The following is a 21372-nucleotide window of genomic DNA, read 5'->3' as shown; positions in this document are numbered from 1 at the left end:
CAGCAAAAAAAGAAAATGTCCTCTCACTGTCAACTGCGTATATTTTCAGCAAACTTAACATGTGTAAATAGTTGTATGAACATAAGATTTAACAACCGAGACATAAATTGAACAGGTTCCACAAACATGTGACTAACATAAATGGAATAATGTGTCCCTGAACAAAGGGGGATCAAAATCAAAAGTAACAGTCAGTATCTGGTGTGGCCACAAGCTGCATTAGGTACTTCAGTGCATCTCCTCCTCATGGACTGCACCAGATTTTCCTGTTCTTGCTGTGAGATGTTACCTCACTCTTCCACCAAGGCATATGCAAGTTCCCAGACATCTCTGGGGGGAATGGCCCTAGCCCTCAACCTCCGATCCAACAGGTCCTAGACGTGCTCAATGGGATTGAGATCCGGGCTCTTCGCTGGCCATGGCAGAACACTGACATTCTTGTCTTGGAGGAAATCACGCACAGAACGAGCAGTATGGCTGTGGCATTGTCAGGCTGGACGGTCATGTTAGGATGAGCCTGCAGGAAGGGTACCACATGAGGGAGGAGCATGTTTTCCCTGTAACGCACAGAGGTGAGATTGCCTGCAATGACAAGAAGCTCAGTCCGATGATGCTGCGACACACCGCCCCAGACCATGACGGAACCTCCACCTCCAAATCGATCCCGCTCCAGAGTACAGGCCTCGGTGTAATGCTCATTCCTTCGACGATAAACGTGAATCTGCACTTTTTGACAGTCCTGTCTGATCCAGCGACGGTGGGTTTGTGCCCATAGGCAACGTTGTTGATGGTGATGTCTGGTGAGGACCTGCCTTACAACAGGCCTACAAGCCCTCAGTCCAGCCTCTCTCAGCCTATTACGGACAGTCTGAGCACTGATGGAGGGATTGTGCATTCCTGGTGTAACTCGGGCAGTTGTTTTTGCCATCCTGTACCTGTCCCGCAGGTGTGATATTCGGATGTACCGATCCTGTGCAGGTGTTGTTACACGTGGTCTACCACTGCGAGGACGATCAGCTGTCCGTCCTGTTTCCCTATAGTGCTGTCTTAGGTGTCTCACAGTATGGACATTGCAATTTATTGCCCTGGCCACATCTGCAGTCCTCATGCCTCCTTGCAGCATGCCTAAGGCACGTTCATGCAGATGAGCAGGGACACTGGGCATCTTTCTTTTGGTGTTTTTCAGAGTCAGTAGAAAGGCCTCTTTAGTGTCCTAAATTTTCATAACTGCCTACCGACTGTAAGCTGTTAGTGTCTTAACGACCGTTCCACAGGTGCATGTTCATTAATTGTTTATGGTTCATTGAACAAGCATGGGAAACAGAGTTTAAACGCTTTATAATGAAGATCTGTGAAGTTATTTGGATTTTTACGAATTATCTTTGAAAGACAAGGTCCTGAAAAAGGAACGTTTCTTTTTTTACTGAGTTTATATATTTAGTACAGATCAAATCGCTCTTCATGGTCCAAGTGGGTGGTTACTATAGACGGAAGATATAAAAAGGTGCAGTAGCTGGCTTCTGAAAACAAAAAGTCAACTGACGATTTGACAGGTGTGTGGTTGGTGTGGTACAGAGTACTGAGTGAATTTACACTAAAATATAAACTGCCTCCTGTGGCACATGGACCACCTGCTTTTTGACCATCACTGAAAATAAAACTTGTATTGGCAAAATGATGTGCTTTCTCAAAATGTCTCCATAGGTTTTCAAAAGAGCAGAGATTCCCACAATGAGCCACTACAACTAAGTTGAAGTGAACTCTTGGCTTCCACCAAAGTGCATCTACACACTTACTCCCAAAATAACTAACATGAAAATACATTTATTTATTTTTTCAGATGGAGAAAAAAAAAAAGCTATTACATTCTATGTAGGTTTTTTAGGGCAGAAAATCATGTTGTTGCATTACCCAGTGCACTCGGAGAAGATACTGCAATGAGAGAGGACAGTGTTGCAGACTGGTTCCCATTCAGGGGAAATCAAGCGTTACCAGCAATTCACAGATCAAAGGAGGAAGACGCTGGAGGTTCTCTGTAAATAAAAAAAGCCTTCACATCCAGCATGAGTACTTGTCCTCAGATATATTCGATTAATAAAACCAATTACATGGTGTTTGCATAGCTTCTGCTCTGATCTACATAGCCTGATTGACAGCTACCTGTCTGTGGTTCTAATCAGAAAGCTGGGGAACAGAGAAGGGACAATAATGAGGCACCTTATGAGAAGCACCTGATATGGAGTGGGTGCACATTCATATGGGAAAACGTTTTTTAACTTAATGAGTTCAAGTCCTACTGAATAGAATAAGAAAATGCCCTGTTCATTTCAGAATACTTATTTTTAAGCAGAGTGATCTTATGTTTGTTAACTGAAATAATGTTGTATATCTGCAGTTTACAACAGCACAACAATTCTGAAAGTGTTATACCACTTAATGCTAATTGAGACTATATTATACTCCGAGACAATGTATTGATTGAGATAACATTCTGAAAGTGGTTTCACATTCAGACAAAGGCGATGAGATTCTATAACAATATTCTACTCCCTTTGTTGTCAGCGTGACCTTGTTTCCTTGTGATATACAGACAGTAGCACTACCCCACTGTGGGATTCAAAGTTGCCCTTCAGAAGAGTAAAGACAGCGATATATCTTCAATTCCGAACGAGGGGTCATGATTCATCAAGTGATCATTCATGCTGCTTTCCACTGGGACTTTGCAGACCCACTGCCGAGGTGAGAAGCCAGCTAAGTTACTGATGACCCCGGAGATAAAGAATCCTCATCTCAACATAACAACTTTCTAAAGAAGCATTAGAAGAGAAAACCACATGAATAAAACACGGCTGATTATATTTTTCTTCTTGCGGAGACAGATGGCTCTATTTAACATAAACGTGTATGCAACTTAGAAATGGCATAGAAGCATGTTTTAAAATAACGGATAACAGTAAAGCAAAGATGTCACGGCCGTTTAAAGGAGTGGACCAAGGCGCAGCGTGATTCGAATCCATTCTTCTATTTATTAAACGAAGAACACTTAACAAACTCACAAAACAACAAAACGAACCGTGAAGCCAACGTAGTGCTCACGGGCAACTAAACAAGGACAAACTACCCACACAAACAGGTGGGAAAAGGAAACCTAAGTATGGTTCTCAATCAGAGACAACGATAGACAGCTGCCTCTGATTGAGAACCACACCCGGCCAAACACATAGAAAATCATAGAACATAGAACATAGACTGCCCACCCAAATCACACCCTGACCAAACCAAAATAGACACAAAAAAACGCTCTCTACGGTCAGGGCGTGACAAAAGATCAGGGGTAATTATGTAAAGCAACAATATCCAAAAAGGACTACTATTTGGGTCTGATATCGACTCTCAACTGCTCATGCTGGAGGCAATATTTTCTATCCATTACAAGGTCCTAAGCTTGGCAAACTATAGGAACCCGACATATTATTTATCTCCTCTGATTGACAGTGCATGTTTACACTGAGCAGAGGACAGTGTTTTTCGCTGAATATTGGAATACTTTCACTCCAGGCAGCAATGTATCATCCTCCACAGAAGCATGGCCAAAGATACTAGTCTCGGAAACGGGGACATGGGGGATTGTCTTGGCAACTTTGAAAAAAATCTTCCAGGGAGAGTGCTCTTCCAACAGACAACTCTCCCAATAAATCACGAATTTGGGTAGGTGGGGCTTAAAAATGTGAGCAGGAATTGTGCTCTTGAAAAAAGAATCCCCTCAAAAACATGGACAGAGGACACAATTTCAGACGCAGATAGTTCAACTAATTATAGCTACAGCCATTCAGTGGTTGAAAGCTTGTAACACCAATGTTAGTTGTCATGGCTCATGCAAACTACTCAAACAAGCTAAATACACTCAATTTTGTGTCCAGTGTGGATGTGTACATCAGGGCACAAACGGATAAGACAGATTTTGCTCATCCAGTTCAACCGATGCCAACCGATGCTTTGTGTCTGTGCAGACGTGCATGTCGGAACATTGTTAATGTGGGAGGCGACCCGTCTGCCTACAGAGACTACAAGGATAACGAAACATAATGGTTCAGATAATAGAAGGCTGGGTCCATTCTGAAAATGTTCCACATTCTAAGAAACGAAAAACTGCTTTCTCTCCAGGTTGCTATGGCAGATGTATATATTCTCGCCGAGACAGCGGGAATGTGCTTTGTTATAGCCTATAGTTGTGTTTCTATTGACACATGAACCTGATCAATTCTAACAACAATCACACACACACAAAAGCTCATCCTGGGCACTGCCTACGCTTACAAACTTACAAGGTTGAAGTAAAAGTGATGACATCATGTCCAACCACATGTCGCTGTATACAGACAGACCACTAAAAACACAGAAGTCTAACAAACAACACTTCAAAGTTCGTGTGATTCCAGGTTGCAACTACACGGATCAAAAGGTAACTATTTGACTGAGGCACAGTAATACATCTTTTTTTCACCAAAAATAAAGGACTAAATCCAGGTATTGAAAATGTGACATCTCTTGTTATATCAATGGAGGGTAAAGATGACATCAAATTCTGTGTGTGTGTGTGTGTGTTCATGTCAGATGGTTAGGAGTGGATCTACAGTAGCAGTGCTGTACACACAGCAGGCTATAAAACAAAGCCCGTCGAACATTGTCAAGCTACCTTGTCACCTCACTTAGCGCAGTCGACTTCTCTGTCGAGCTATAAATGCTAGCCATTTGTGAGACGAGAGGGAGTTCCGAGCACTGAATTGGCCCATCATTTCAAGCCAGTGACAAATAATGTATGGTATTATTTTTTTTAACTTCCTTTGTCACACTTATGCCAGGCCTGTCATAGCGTTTCATAAGTCATTTGCGGTGTTCAAACAAGCATGTATCCTATTTAGGTTGAATAAAATCAGCCGTTCCCTATGGAACGTACTGAACACACACGGTTCAGTCAGTGCATGCTTATCATACTATTCTTTCAGGGGTCTTTATGCTCAAAGCCTTGGCACTTGAACTACCGACAATGTTGTTTTTGTCAATTAAATGTCACTCTAGAGAAGGAGGAGAGCTGAAGTCTGAGCAGACGTGGTTTAAAAAATATTTTTTTCTTTTTTTGCACTGAAAGTGCTTTGAGATACGAGAGTTGTTCTTAGCAACTGATGTTCACACAGAAAAACAATACATTGGAGAAAACATTGAAATAAATCAAATCTTAATCCCCAAAAATACCAATATGAATATGAACGTTGCACTCACGCTGACGGTTCATTGCCAAAACCAGGGCAATAGTGATTACCGTGCTGAGGACGTCCCTCGAGGACGACTAAATAAGAGAGGGTGGTGGAATATCTCCCTCCTGACTAATGATGGCGCACAGCAATCCCAGGGCAATAAAAAGAGGGCCTTATTTTCAAAATGTGATGCAATGAGGACAAAGAAAGGAGGACACAGCCCAGTAGTTTATAGTGAGTAATTACCAAACAAATCATGTTCAATAGTAACCTTCATGTGCCCAAGGAGTACCACAAGCTGATGAAACATTACATAGGGGGAGTTTATATCTCTATAGATGAATTCAACCGTATGTTAATATCTTAAATAAACATCTCTATAACCAGTGGGATGATGACAGATTCCCGGAGGGCAAGGATCTAATGTTATTCGGTGGAGAACAACGCTAGAGCAATGTCTTTAGAGACAGTCTCAATGAGAACTGTTTCGGAGATGTGAGAAGTGCTTAGAGAGATGTTAGTCCCTCCTACTCTGTATCTACTGTAGCTGTGCCTACATTCTGGAATAATAGCCTCACACCACCCCCCGTGTTTAAATTGGTTGTCAGGACCCAACCTGGCAACTCTCCCAGATGGCTATTCCAGACCCCAAACTGTTACGCCGAACACTAACAGTCAAATGTATCCAGCCGCTAGCCGTAAATGTAGTCTCTCTACACTAGCCCCGAGTTCAAACAGATATTATTTCCAACAGACCGTGGAGCCTCAGGCAGTTGTTTAAGAGAGCTTGTCTTAAATCCATGATTAGGTACAGGTATTCAACCTAGCCATTTCCTCATGAAGACGGTTTATGAATGCTGCTTTCCTCAAATTAAGTCAAATTAAAAAGGCAGTCAGAAGAGTGCATTTCTACCTATTAATATACACTAATTCTCGACAATCCTGTGTGGAGTTTTTGGAAAAGGCATGGTCTTATCGGAGGGTAAAAAAATTAATCCTGCATCCACAGATTCCCTACTCAAATGGATTAGATTGAATTTTTAGCCCAGACTTTTTAATTGCATGTCATCCATTAACTTCAAAGTGGCATTGACAAGAGTTCCAAGACTTTGCCGAATCCGTAAGCCCCCCTCACAGCCCCATGCCATGTACTCATTAGACACTCGGTCTCCTTATCCTGCTCTCTCTCCTCTTTCTCATGTAGCCTAGTACTGCCCATCACATTTCTTCCTAGATGTTTCTTGCTTTGAGAAGAATTTGAACTAAAATGTTAAAGACTACTTGTAGGAATCAACCCAAATGATGTATGATGCAATTTCCACCTCTGATCCTGTATCCACCATGAGGATATGTACTGTAACTATCTGTGTGGTATCATTTTTGTTACTGTGTCAATTTTGCTAGCACAATGCTTAGATGTTGTCACCTTGACGCTGGAGAGTGGCCAAAAACCTTGACTAATCCTGAGTCCATTTCCCAGCTTGGTTCACGAAACAGGAAGTACAAGTTTACAGAACACCCACAGAGAAATATCACAACAAAATGCCACAGAGGACTGCTTTTAGAAGGGAAAAAAGTATAACGCTGAAGGAGTTATCGTAATGTTGTTGACTACAATATGTTGACTGTTTCCAAAAGATTAGCCTGTTTGGACGGCCTCTGACAGTTGGATGCCATAGTGAGAGATAAGGCATCCACCAGTAGATAAACACTCCATCTACCTCGCTTTGGCTCAACTCCTAGGTCTACGCTATTTTACTCTCGCTCAGCGGAAGAAGGGATATGGAGGAGTCTGAAGAGATATTTCTGGAGAAGTGATTCACACGTATGAATACTTTATTATTATTAAATGACAGACATGATTTATTGGTATCCTGCTGTATTATTAACACCACATTAAAAGATAGTAAATCCCCAGATAAATATGTTTGGTACTGTCAGCTTGACCGCGTTGAAATTCTCCATGTGCCCACTGAACAGATTTCAAAACGGCCATCGGTCATTCATATAATCCTAGAACTTGTCGACTGAGGTCCTAAACTGGTCTGCTAGACACCTTTCATGTTACAGTTTTAGTCAGAGTACTGGTAGCTGTAGGGGTAGTGGAAGTAACAGTAGCAATGGTATTATTGGTAATATAATGGTGGTGGTGGTGGTGGTACTAGAAGTGGTAGAAGTCAGAGTGAGTAAGCTAAGGAGGCCTTGCACTAAACGTCAGTGGAAAACACACTTCCTGAAAGAGCGGATAAGACGCTTTTTCCCTCAAAGATGCAATAAAATAGGGGCGATCTTCTCAGTCAAGCCTCCCTGCACTTGAATTGGAACACAGTGACAATGCCTTGACATTAGTAATATTATAGCACCACCCACCCCTACACACTTTTCCATTTCACAATTTATACATTAAAGCACTCTGATTTTGTGCTTACGCCCCGAGTTCCTCCCACGGCCATTACTGAACTGAATCATGCTATTTAATATGGTGCACATAAGAAAAGCACAACCTCTGTCTTGCACATTTATTATCCAAGCTGGAGGGAAAAAAAGAAGGCACAGTTGTAGGATCTTAATTTGACCCGTATTGTTGCAGCAGAATAATCCTGCAGCAACAGGATATGAACAATTAGTACATAACGTTGCTTGATCGGTGGTTAGGCTATTAGCTGGACAAAATTACACTACGTGAAAAGTGCATTACTGCTCATAGAACTGTGCGTTAGTGCAGGGTTTCAGTGAATTTATGTAAATCACGAAGCTGCATCTGCATTTCCTGGGCTGCTGGAAAATTCTCAGCAACAACAGAGTGATCAAATTAAGATCCTATGTATGTAATGAAAAACAGAAACGTGGCTCTAGATCTGGGAGCGACAAGACAATAAAAGCCTCTATCTTCATGGCCCTAATGTTGACATACAGTATAAACACCTGTAACGATGAAGACATCATTCTGTATGAGTTCTCTTATGGTCATCTAGTAGTCAAACCAGCAGCATTTATGAATTAAGCATTGATCTGTTATGGATATCAGCATCATCTTTTGAGCCTTAAAAAATGAAAGTATGATTGTAATGAGATGCATTTATCTTGCATTGCTCATGTTCGAAGCCTCCAAATAATTGCAAGTCCAAATGCATCCACAGAAAATGCTGTTCAAGACTGGAAACAAAACAAAAGTATAGGGCACATCTTAAATGTTATCAGGGACGCTGCCAGCCCTTGAGAGCGAGATTCAACACTTGTGAGCAACTTTGAGGACCAGTTTAAAAAAGGTCAAGAACGTAGCTAACTAGAATGGTTAGTGAGCCGAGTCCGGGTGCATCAGTGATGGAATACAGTATCACCTGGCGAGATTGAACTACATTGCAGTGAGTGGATTAGTCTATCAGAAAGTGCCTGCTGAGACACAGTCGCGTGGCACAACATGGTTATGGAGAATTCCATTCTCCAGTACATTACCTTCCACATCCCTCTTGGGCAGTGGAAAGGAACCGATGAGTGACACGGAGGGGAAACTAGGGTGACGATTGTGCTTTGTTTGCATACCCTGGAAATGTTAATTAAATCCATGGGTGATTTGTGACTGAGAGACACCAAATTCAGCAACAACATTAATTGGCTTGACTCTCGGTAATTAAATCTATATTTTAATTCTGACGATGTTAATCAATGAAATAATTTAAAACGAATGAATCAATATAAGGACGTAATTCCCCTCGTTCAATCTGTGCACATTTTTTTCCAATTAAAACATTTCCTAAGCACCGTCTGTGTGCAATCAGAGCTAATGCAAAGTTTGATAATCACATAATCACCGAGCCAAGAAAGATGTCCACCTCACGCATGTTTAACAAATGGCCATATCTAAGGTCATTGTATGGCCAAATAAGGTAGAAGATGGAGAGAACGAGATAGGAATACAACAAGCACAGATCCTATCTCATCTCTATGATTGAGTAGCATACATGTATGCGCCATACATGAGAAGTCAAAAAGGTAGGCTTACAGGCTGCAGTTTGAGATAAAACGGAAACTTGTTTTTTCGAAATACATTACAGCTTTCATGTCTTTCCTTTGACACATTCACCATTGCAAGCTGTAAGAAGACACATCCCAAATAAATTCATTCAATATTTACATTCAACATCCACAAAAATATCTATTACAAATCCTCAAAAGAGATCACATCAGTAGATTCAACAATGTTGATAGAAGAACAGTGTGTGCGTGTGCGTGTGCGGGTGCGTGTGTGTGTGTCTGTGTGAGAGAGAGAGAGAAAGAAAGAGAAAGAAAGAGAGAGCGAGAGAGAGAGAAAGAGAGTCTGAGTATGTGTAGGCTACAGTATGTAGGGCCCTATGAAATCTGTTTCCGTTTAGTTTTTTCACAAATTTTGTTGTCTCCATTTTGTTTTTCCAGGCTTCCTTTTCCCCCATTTTTTTCAGGTTTTCACACTCAAAATCAAACTTTTTAATAGAAACAACAACAACATTGGATGTTCTAAGTCCACAACAACGCTTAAACCACATCAGGAGACCACTTTTGAGATCTGGGAAAAATGTACAAAATTTAAATTTTGGAGTGTAGTTATTACTCTTTAATGCAATTGTGCACCAGCAAGAGACCATTGTTTGGTTGGAGATGTTTCTGTAGCGCTCATGTGACTGTAGAGTTTGCAAAACAAAATGGCCACTGGATAGATGCACGTAATCATGATACTGGACCACTCTGCTAGGTAGGCAAAGGCTACTTTGTAGTGAACATTTCATTTAGATGGTTTTTGGGAAAGCCTTTCCATCTCTACCCGAGAAGAAGGTTAACATTAACATCCTCTCTAACATCCTCTCACAAAGTGTAGACATGCGCACGCCTCGCACACACAGACAGGGGCATTCCTGTGTCATTTCAGAAAGTTGCAGGAAGTGAATCCCTGTCATATGATTAACTTGAGAAAATTTAAGACATTTCTAATAAAGCTAAATTAAAAATATATAGATATTTTCCCCCTTTTTCTTCCCAATTTCATGATATCCAAGTGCAATCCAATTACGATCTTGTCTCGTCGCTGCAACTCCCCAACGGGCTCGGGAGAGGTGAAGGTCAAGTCACGCTTCCTCATATACATGACCCATCAAACCGCGTCACCCGCCAGTTTAACCCGGAAGCCAGCTGCACCAATGGGTCAGAGCAAACACCATTCAACTGACGACCGAGTCAGCTTGCAGGCGCCCGGTACGCCACAAGGAGTCACTAGAGCCAAGTAAAGCCCCCCCGGCCAAACCCTCCCCTAACCCGGACGACGCTGGGCCAATTGTGTGCCACCCTATGGGACTCCAGGTCTCGGCCAGTTGTGATACAGCCTGGGAACGAAACCGGGCCTGTAGTGACGCCTCATGGATTAAGCATGCGCCACTCGGGAGGCGGTCAATTCCACTCCGTTCGTGTTCTCCGCAACGCAGATTTTATAGGGCCCGATGTAGCGATACTGTTGTTGGCCTGTCTATGCTCTTACAGACTACAACATCCTGTGTATGCAACGAAGTTCCTTGGTTTGCAGAGTCTTCTAGAGATTACGCAGCACAGTATGGTACCTTGTGAGCAGAGCAATATGGAGCAGATTTTAGACTTCATACTAACAAGATATTCATCAGTCAGACTTTGCAGATGGACTCCCTTTGCTATGCAGTATGTTCTGTCTCTTTGCCTCTCAACCACCTAGAATGACACATACTCCATGGTACTCTAAAGGAATAATCCGTCCCAAATCAACGTCTCTTGACAGTATAGCTACCTCAAAAGAGGTCTAAAGTAGAACTGAGTCCCCCATTTGGATCTCCATCCCCGAAGAACCGGAAAGATTGGCAGCAACTAATTGTATAAAATAACACGGTGCCAGTCTTTCCAAATCATGTGGGATTAAGATGAAATGCATAACGCATATAATAGGATCTACAAAACAGATGGCGTGGACCACAGACTCAGCTTGGGGTAGTAAAACTAATTCGGAGGGCAAAGTATTACTTCACCTGCCACATGGACATGCGGTATTGAGTTTGTCTATGTGGTCTCTTGGCTAGTTGTGTAAATACTGTACATCTTGCCCACTACACCCCACCCATGCCAACCTATTGGAAGACAAAAACAAAGCAGGGAACAATGCTTCTTCTTATTGAGCAGGCACCTGTTCTAACTGTACATATAGAGTTGGCTAATCAATTTACATTCATGAGTATTGATCATTAAAAGGTAAACTTCACTATGTTTCGAATTCATCATCTCCAGCACCACCCAAACATCAACATATGTGAAAATGGTGTGTTTCTATGTTTTGTAGTAAAAAAGATAGAGGAAGATAAATGTTTCCAATGACATCTTTGGTGTGCATGGTGTGAATTTGACCAATTGTGAGTAGGCATTGCCTACTAATGGTCAACTAATTGGTTGATGATGTCAGTGGAAACACTATTCTTTCGCTATCTTTTTTACTACAAAACAGAAACACACCATTTTCACATATGTTGATGTTGGGGTGGTGCTGGAGATTATGAAGTCTAAAAATGTTGAGACCTTCTTAGATACATTGCAATGGATTGTCCAGGGCTCTCAGTACAGAGCAATTTGTTTCTAAATCCAAGAGCGAGCGTAGAAGTGAATTAAGCTATAGCCATGTTGGGGCATACATCAGTACATATTGGATAAATACAGATAGTTTTTTTATTGCCATGGATTTTAAAGGCCCAATGCAGCCCGTTTTCATCTCAATATAAAATAATTTGAGTACTAATGAAGTACCTACCTGTGATTGTTTTCAATTAAAATGGTCAAAAAGAAACAAATAGCTTCTTAGCAAGAACAATTTCTCAAGAAAGAATTTTTTATAGGACTGTCTGGGAGTGACCTAAGGAAAACTGAAAACTAGCTTTTATTACATATTTGTTTTACCCTTATTTACCAGGTAAGTTGACTGAGAACACATTCTTACTTACAGCAACGAACTGCGGAATAGTTACAGGGGAGAGGAATGAGGCAATTGGAAAATAAGGATGATTACTGTAGGTGGCGATGAATTTTGCCGGGGTTAGCACCAATGTTCCCACAAAAAAATATTTGGCACTCAGCAAATTTCAGGTCTGCTGAGCGCAAACTTGAACATTGTTGTCATGCCCTGACCTTAGAGAGCCTTTATATGTCTCTATTTGGTTTGGTCAGGGTGTGATTTGCAGTGAGCATTCTATGTTTTGTTTTTCTATGATTTTGTATTTCTATGTTTTGGCCGGGTATGGGGACAGCTGTCTATCGTTGTCTCTGATTGGGAACCATACTTAGGTAGCCCTTTTCCCTCCTTTCAGTGTGGGAAGTTGTCTTTGTTTGTTGGCACTATAGCCTTAAGCTTCACGGTCGTTTTTGTCGGCGTCATCACCTAATAAAAGGAATATGTACGCTCACCACGCTGCGCTTTGGTCCTCTTCATTCGACGGCCGTGACAATTGTGAAGATTCTGTGCAGCTTCCAGTGTGCGTTTACTGTAAACAATGAAGCTGTACCCACTTTAAGTTACACTTGTAACAGTGGCCAAGTAGGCTACTGTGGCTATTTGATCATAATGTAGGTTTACCAAAAACAATGAAGAGAAATGCATACCATAACATTTAACATTGAAATAGCTGTTCTATCACTCAGTCTACAGTAGCAGCCAATTTGTGGTGATCATTCCAAGAGACTTTTGAGAACAAAAACATGCAGGAATTGAAAATAACCTGTTTATCCAGTTGTCCTTCAGACAAGGAGATGCCCGAAAATGTTGTTTGATGCAAGAAACCACTTTACAAAATAAATTATTATTCCCACACCATTATTACAGAGAATCAGACAAACTATGCTACCCTCTGCCTATTGGCAAGCTCTTTACCTGACTCGCATTTCAAAGATTGCTAGAAATGCACACATTTGTGCTGTTGTAGGAAGCAACCACTCCCCCATTGTTGACTAGAAATTAGCTATAACTGGGCTAATAACTCGCAAAGAATATGAACACATGTGCACAGGCGGCTACACGCAGCGCTCACTCTGATCTCAAAACAAGTGCATCTACTTGCAACTGCTCATGGTGTAAACAATGTCCAATTCAAAGTGAATGGCACATATCCAAATATGGCAATGGCTATTTGCATATAGGTCTACTGCAGCTCTGATTGGTTATGGTGCACCGGTCTGAGTTGTGCCTGTCAATGCAATAGAATCCTACTCCATTGCACTATTCCTACAAGAAAATCTCTTGCAGTTAGATTTGTTTCTGTATGTTAAATTGAAAGTGGCTAAAATTGCATTGATTCAATCACAATTTCCACAGAGCAAAATGTTGATCGTGTTAACTAAAGGAGAATACTCTTAAAGTTATTTATTTGATATTTCTTCTGCATTGGAGACCAAAGGGCAGCTTAGACAGAACATTGGTTAACACCACTACTCTTATGATAAGTGCCATAGGATCTTCACTGGTCACAGAGAATCGGAACATCTCATTAACGTCCCATCCAAAAGACAGCACCCTACACAGGGCAATGTCCCCAATTACTGCCCTAGGGCATTGGGAGGAAAAAGTGCCTCCTACTGGCCGTCCAAAACCCCTTCTAGCAGCATCTGGTCTCCCATCCAGGACCAACACTGCTTAGCTTCAGAGCCAAGGCAACAATTGGATGCAGGTTAGTATGCTTCTGGCAGAGAGGTTTGGAACTCTTTCGTATTGGCCTATTAACTAATTTACCACCTGGTGATGTCACCAGGCAGGCCAAAATTCCATCCCACCAAAATAGGCTGAAAGTTCAGGCTTTCTTTTCAAACAGCTCTTACACTAAAAAGGCATTATCATCATTCTCTAAATTTCACAGTATTATTCCAACTTCATAGTGTGGAAGTATATATAAAACACAGGAAAATCTAGTTTTTCACTGCTCTGGGTATTTCAATATTTTATGATGACATCGAAATGAAAGCACTGTATTGTAAATGTCACCTCAATGTAGCTTTGACATGTTATACCTGGATACAGTGCCTTCATAAAGTATTCACACCCCTTGACTTTTTCCACATTTTGTTGTGTTACAGCCTGAATTTTAAATGGATTCAATTTAGTTGTTGCAACACTGGCCTACTCACAATACTCCATAATGTCAAAGTGGAAGTATGTTTTTAAAAAGGTTGACTAATGAATAAAAAATGTAAATCTGAAACCCCTTTGTTATGGCAAGCCTAAATAAGTTCAGCAGAAAAAATGTGCTTAACAAGTCACATAATAAGTTGCATGGACTCACTCTGTGTGCAATAATAGTGTTTAACATGATTTATTTATGACTACCTCATTTCTGTACCCCACATATACAAGCAACAAAATGGAGTCATGGTCAGATTTGCCGAAGGCAGGGCGGGGGAGGGCTTTGTATGCATCATGGAAGTTTGAGTAGCAATGATCCAGAAAGCTACCAGCTCTTGTCGCGCATTCAATATGCTGAGAGAATTTAGGACGTATGGTTCTTAGGTTAGCTTTGTTAAAGTCCCCAGTCCAGTGAAGTTCTTTCAGGGCCGACGAGGGATCTGCTTAGGGGGATATACACGGCCGTGACTATAATCAACGAGATATCCCGTTGAGTAGAATGAAGTTATTAATTACATTTTGGATGGTGTATGATTACACCCAGTCACTACAAAGATACAGGCGTCCTTCCTAACTCAGTTGCCGGATAGGAAGGAAACCGATCAGGGATTTCACCATGAGGCCAATGTTGACATTAAAACAGTTACAGAGTTTAATCGCTGTGATAGGATAAAACTGAGGATGGATCAACATTGTAGTTCCTCCACAATACTAACCCAAATGACAGATTGAAAAGAAGGAAGCCTGTACACAATAAAAATATTCCAAAACCTGCATCCTGTTTGCAGTAAGGCACTAAAGTAACACAGCAAAAAATGGGGCAAAGAAATGAACTTGTAATCGCTGCCAAAGGTGATTCTAACAGGGGTGTGAATACAATTTTTTATTTTTTTTTTATTATTATTTTTTTTAATTTTACCCCCTTTTCTCCCTAATTTTCGTGGTATCCAATCGCTAGTAATTACTATCTTGTCTCATCGCTACAACTCCCGTACGGGCTCGGGAGAGACAAAGGTCGAAAGTCATGCGTCCTCCGAAGCACAACCCAACCAAGCCGCACTGCTTCTTAACACAGCGCGCCTCCAACCCGGAAGCCAGCCGCACCAATGTGTCGGAGGAAACACCGTGCGCCCGCCCCCCTTGGTTAGCGCGCACTGCGCCCGGCCCGCCACAGGAGTCGCTGGAGCGCGATGAGACAAGGATATCCCTACCGGCCAAACCCTCCCTAACCCAGACGACGCTAGGCCAATTGTGCGTCGCCCCACGGACCCCCCCGGTCGCGGCCGGCTGCGACAGAGCCTGGGCGCGAACCCAGAGACTCTGGTGGCACAGCTAGCGCTGCGATGCAGTGCCCTAGACCACTGCGCCACCCGGGAGGCCCGTGAATACTTATTTAAATGAGATATTTCTGTGTTTAATTTTCAATACATTTGCTACGAATTCTAAAAACACGTTTTCACTTTGTCATTATTGGGTATTGTGTGTAGATGGGTGAGATTTAAAAAAAACATTTAATTCATTTTGAATTCAGGCTGTAACACAACAAAATGTGTAATAGGTCAAGGCGTATGAATACTTTCTGAAGGCACTGTATATTGACGACAACGATTTGAGTGGTTGATATCACAGATTAATTTGCTAGGATGCATAAGCCTTGAGATGTTTTAGTTTCTACACTAAACAAAAATATAAACACAACATGCAACAATTTCAAAGATTTTACTGAGTCAGAGTTCATATAAGGAAATCAGTAAATTGAAATAAATTCATTAGGCCCTAATCTATGGATTTCGCATGACTGCGAATACAGATATGAATCCATTCGGGCACAGATAACTTTAAAAAAAGGTAGGGGCGTGGATCAAAAAAACAGTCTGCATCTGTTGTGACCACAATTTGCCTCATGCAGCGCGGCACATTTAATTTGAATAGAGTTGATTGTGGCCGGTGGAATGTTGTCCCACTCTTCTTCAATGGCTGTCACGCCCTGACCTTAGAGAGCTGTTTTATTCTCTATTTTGGTTAGGTCAGGGTGTGACTAGGGTGGGTACTCTAGTTTTTTTATTTCTATGTTGCCCTGGTATGGTTCCCAATCAGAGGCAGCTGTCTATCGTTGTCTCTGATTGGGGATCATATTTAGGCAGCCTTTTCCCCACTGTGGTTGTGGGATCTTGTTTATGTATTGTTGCTTGTGAGCACTGCATAGCTTCACGTTCGTTTTGTTTTGTTTTGTTTTGTTTTGTATTGTTTTCCCGCAAATTTTGGAAATTTGCGGGAACTGGAACACGATGTCGTACACGTGGATCCAGAGCATCACAAACATGCTCAATGGGTGACATGTCTGTTGGGTATTCAGGCCATGGAAGAACTGGGACATTTTCAGCTTCCAGGAATTGTGCACCGAACCTTCGCGACATGGGGCCGTGCATTATCATGCTGAAACATGAGGTGATGGCGGCGGATAAATTGCACGACAATAGACCTCAGGATCTTGTCACTGTACCTCTGTGCATTCAAATTGCCATCGATAAAATGCAATTGTGTGCGTTGTCCGTAGCTTATGCCTGCCCATACCATTACCCCACCGCCACCATGGGGCACTCTGTTAATAACGTTTCATCATCAAACCGCTCGCCCAAATGGTGCCATATACGCTGTCTGCCATCTACCCTGTACAGTTGAGACCAGGATTCCTCTGTGAAGTGCACACTTCTCCAGCATGCCACTGGGCATCGAAGGTAAGCACTTGCCCACTGAAGTCGTTTACGACGCCAAACTGCAGTCAGGTCAAGAACCTGGGGAGGACGACGAGCATGTAGATGAGCTTCCCTGAGACGTTTTTTGACAGTTTGTGCAGAAATTCTTTGATTGTGCAAACCCACAGTTTCAGCAGCTGTCCGGGTGGCTGGTCTCAGACAATCTTGCAGTTGAAAGTCCTGGGCTGGCGGGGTTACACATGGTCTGTGGTTGTTAGGCTGGTTAGACGTACTGCCAAATTCTCTAAAACAAAGTTGGATGTGGCTTATGGTAGAGAAATGAACATGAAATTCTCTGGCAACAGCTCAGTCAGCATGCCAACTGCACACTGCTTCAAAACTTGAGATATCTGTGGCGTTGTGGTGTTTGACAAAACTGCATATTTTAGAGTGGCCTTTTATTGTCCCCAGCACAAGGTGCACCTGTGTAATGATCATGCTGTTTAATCCGCTTCTTGATATGCCAAACCTGTCAGGTGGATGGACTATCTTGGCAAAGGAGAAATGCTCACTAACAGGGATGTAAATACATTTCTATACAATATTTTAGAGAAATAAACTTTTGTGCATATGGAACCTTTCTGGGATCTTTTATTTCAGCTCATGAAACATGGGACCAACACTTTACATGTTGCGTTTATATTTTTGATCATTATATATATACAGTATGTCAAACTTCACGCACTCTGCATTGCATGGCTGCTGTGCCCTGGGAAATCAAAATTGGTCACACAAGCCCACATCTCCTCCACAGAGGGAGTAGATTAGTGACACACACACACATATTTTTGAAAAGGGGCTAGATGAAAACATGTCATTTATTTCCTTTCTAGATTATCTTTGATCTAACATGTGCTTTGGCATGAAAATATGTTTAAATGTTGTGGGCAACAGACTGTTTAAATTTAGCTGACCATATGATAACATATTTGTATCCTGTACAGTACCGTGGGCCCATGGCTATGTAAAACATCTGCAACACTGTGCTTGTTCAAATAAAGGTTAGATGTGACATGTGCGAGACCCCCTTAGCTTCTTGAATCTCAACAATACTGTATGTGTCAAACAATGGCAACCTTGCTCCCACAAGTGAAATGCTTTTGACCTCTGTAATCAGCCTTGCCTCCATCCAGCACAGGCTCAGTGTACTGTAGTATGTGTGATGCAGATACCTGTTTGCCATTCATTTACCAAACCATAATCAGAAGCAGAGTCAAGCCAATTAAATTAATATTTCAGAACAAACCAGAGAATCCCTAGCCTAGGTACCAGTCTGCTTAGCTGACATTCCACTCTTGTATGACGCCAAGCACAATACCATAGTCACGCAGTGACTGTGTGTGCGCTTTAGAATCTAAATCGTCTGAACCCTGTTGAACAAAAGACATTCAATCAATGACCCACTTTAGTGTCTTTGATAGTGTGTTGGATGGCCTTGTCATTTCAGGAAAATAGTTATTGTGAAGTCCTTCAGTCCAGAAGGCTACTTGTGGAGTGGTTGTATCAATGTAAAGATCATTCGATATCAAATTCACTAAATATCAAAGCAACTATTAACAGGCTATAACTTGATCCCACAGTAAGAAGACTAGGATTCAGGCAAAAGTATCCTCAATGAGTTTCACAACACACTACACTTCATGAGATACCTGAAGATTCAAGTGGACCTTTAAACGAGCAAAGTCACTGAGGAAAAAAAAGAGAGGGAGAAAATAGGTATCTTTAGGTGTCATAAGGGCTGACAACCTCTGTGGGCTTCTCTATGCACATTGCTCTCCTTGTTCACCTACTGCGATCAAAATAATATATTAGCCGAGGGATGCATCAAATAAAATGCTATGCATGAAATGACATATGCCTATATAGCCTACTGAATGTTACATTTCAACAGGCTGCATCGCCACCGATGTCGCTAAAAAAGGGAAAGAAAGGAACTTACCTTCCTACAGCGCTTTCAAAATAGAATATAAGTTTCCTCCGTAAACCAAGCAACGCCTGTGACGGACTCGGGCAAAATTAGGCAAAGCATGAATGGATTGATATTCCTACACTTCTGACGCTCCGACAATTTCTTAAGATGCTGTGCCGGGAGAGGGTATCAACGCCCGTCCTCCGCACTGGGCGAATCTCGCTTCCTCCAGACCACTTGCAAAGTTTTCCCTCTGCGTCTACCAGCGAGCAGTGGCCGCCTTCTCTGCTTTAAAACCGAAGGTTTCGGTCCTCATGGAGACAGAAAAGAGGTGAATGATACTTGATGTTGTTCTCTATTCCTGACAGTTGACCGAAAGACGGAGCTAGTACTAAATGCGTCGGTAAGGAAGAGAGAGAGAGAGACTCAAAGGATATCTTGCCACTAAATAATTTCCTTGAACTCCAGCGCCACCCTCAGAGGTAAGAATTTTAACAAGTCAAGTGGAGTAAAAATTAAAACAACCAATAAACACATACAGTAGGTGGGGTGATTCTGTGAAATATTAATGAGTGTTTTATTCAAAATCTCTGATAATAAATCTATCTATCACAATCTGGGATAGAATGCTAACTAAACCTTCAGCATATCAAAATATTATTGTTTAAAACCAGGGGTGTAAAGTACTTAAGTAAAAATACTTTCAAGTACTATACTTAAGTAATTCTTGGGGGTATCTGTGCTTTACTTTTTATATTTTTGACTACTTTTACTTCACTACATTCCTTTTACCCTATGCATTTTCCTTGACACCCAAAAGTACTCATTACATTTTGAATGCTTCGCAGGACAGGAAAATAGTCAAATTCAAGTGCTTATCAACCAAACATCCCTGGTCATCCCTACTGCCTCTGATCTGGCGGACTCACTAAACACACATGCTTCATTTGTAAATTATGTCTGAATGTTGGAGTGTGCCCGTGGCTTTCCATAAATAAAATAAAAAAACAACAATCTGGTTTGTTTAATATAAGGAATCTTAAACTATTTATACTTTTACTTTTGATACTTAAGTATATTTTAAACCAAAAACGTTTAGACTTTTACTCAAGTAGAATTTTACTGGGTAACTTTTACTTTTACTTGAGTCATTTTCTATTAAGTTATTTTTACTTTTTTCACCACTGTCTAAAACGGAGTAAATTAGCCTCAAAAGTATTTGTGAACAAATGTCATGGCACGCAAAACGGTATTTGTTTTCTAGTCAATGACAACCTTCTGCTCCATGAATTAGATGTCAAGGGTGCATGAGGTAAACCGCTATCTGAAACCTTCCATCTGTCAGGCATTAGCGGGTGGCATGTCTAATGACATGATCCAAGGCTGAGGAGGAGGGGTCGTAGCATGCCGAGACAGTAAATTGGCCCAGACGGGGAGGATAAACATCTTAGTTTTACAGTTTACAATCTACACCTCAAGCTATTTGATCTAAGAGTATTATGTTTTGATGATGACGATGATCATGATGATTATGATGATGAAGAATCTTAGTGAGTGGGCCTTATGTCCTAGTAACATCTTTATCCCACAAGTTCAACAAACCCTGAAATCAGTTTCACCAGAAAGTATTTACTTTGAACGTTGCAGTGCCATGGACAACAGCCAGCTGATAAATGGTTAGTCCTTGGAGACAAGGGACATGTAAGGTTAACCATAGAGAACCATCAGTTTGTCAAGGCATTCCTTTGCTTTTTTGGTGAAAATGCCTTAGTATAATGCACAAATGCTGGGTAATAAGCTAATGATAGTGCACAGCTTCTCCTCAAACTAATAATCACGAAAAACAATAGGCACGACCCTGTAAAGATGTCAAGGGTGCCGAAGGTATGACCATTCCAAAAAAAAAAACACATTGTCACAAATGTTACAGTGCGTCATGTTTGAGCCAAGCTCAAGAAAAGTGAAAATGAAACCTGAAATCCTATTGGGAAAGAGTTTGTTATAATTCTCCTTGTAAGGCGGTGGCAGTCTCCCACAACAGATGGCACAAAACGGCCTCTAGCATTATCCCGTCTATAGCTCCACATCAAATTGGATGACGAGAGTGCCCAACGTTTCCAGTCCACAACTGTATGTCAAGAGCTGAACTAATGTGATTGTCCTTTATGCAACAAGTAAATATCCCCAAGCTTGCGCTTTCCAGTTGAAAATGAGTAACAATAAGAAAAGATATAGATAGAGACACAACAGGGACGCTATATAGACGCCTGATGACGCAAGGTGTCCCACCCTCGGTCATAAGTAATG

General features: G+C 41.6%; 1 protein-coding gene across 1 annotated transcript in view; it reads right to left on the bottom strand.

Moving 5' to 3' along the window:
- Positions 1-19493, bottom strand: part of LOC139580887 (protocadherin-15-like) — a 220646-nt gene extending 201153 nt beyond the window's left edge. The window contains exon 1 of the mRNA XM_071410010.1: positions 19096-19493. The gene's annotated coding sequence lies outside the window, so the exon portion shown is untranslated. The remainder of the gene's footprint in view (positions 1-19095) is intronic.
- Between the last annotated feature and the right edge of the window lie 1879 nt (positions 19494-21372).

This window comes from Salvelinus alpinus, chromosome 7, assembly GCF_045679555.1.
Source record: "Salvelinus alpinus chromosome 7, SLU_Salpinus.1, whole genome shotgun sequence".
Taxonomy (NCBI): Eukaryota; Metazoa; Chordata; class Actinopteri; order Salmoniformes; family Salmonidae; genus Salvelinus; species Salvelinus alpinus.
The sequence above is the reverse complement of the archived record's forward strand: the minus strand, read 5'-3'. Positions and strand labels throughout refer to the sequence as shown.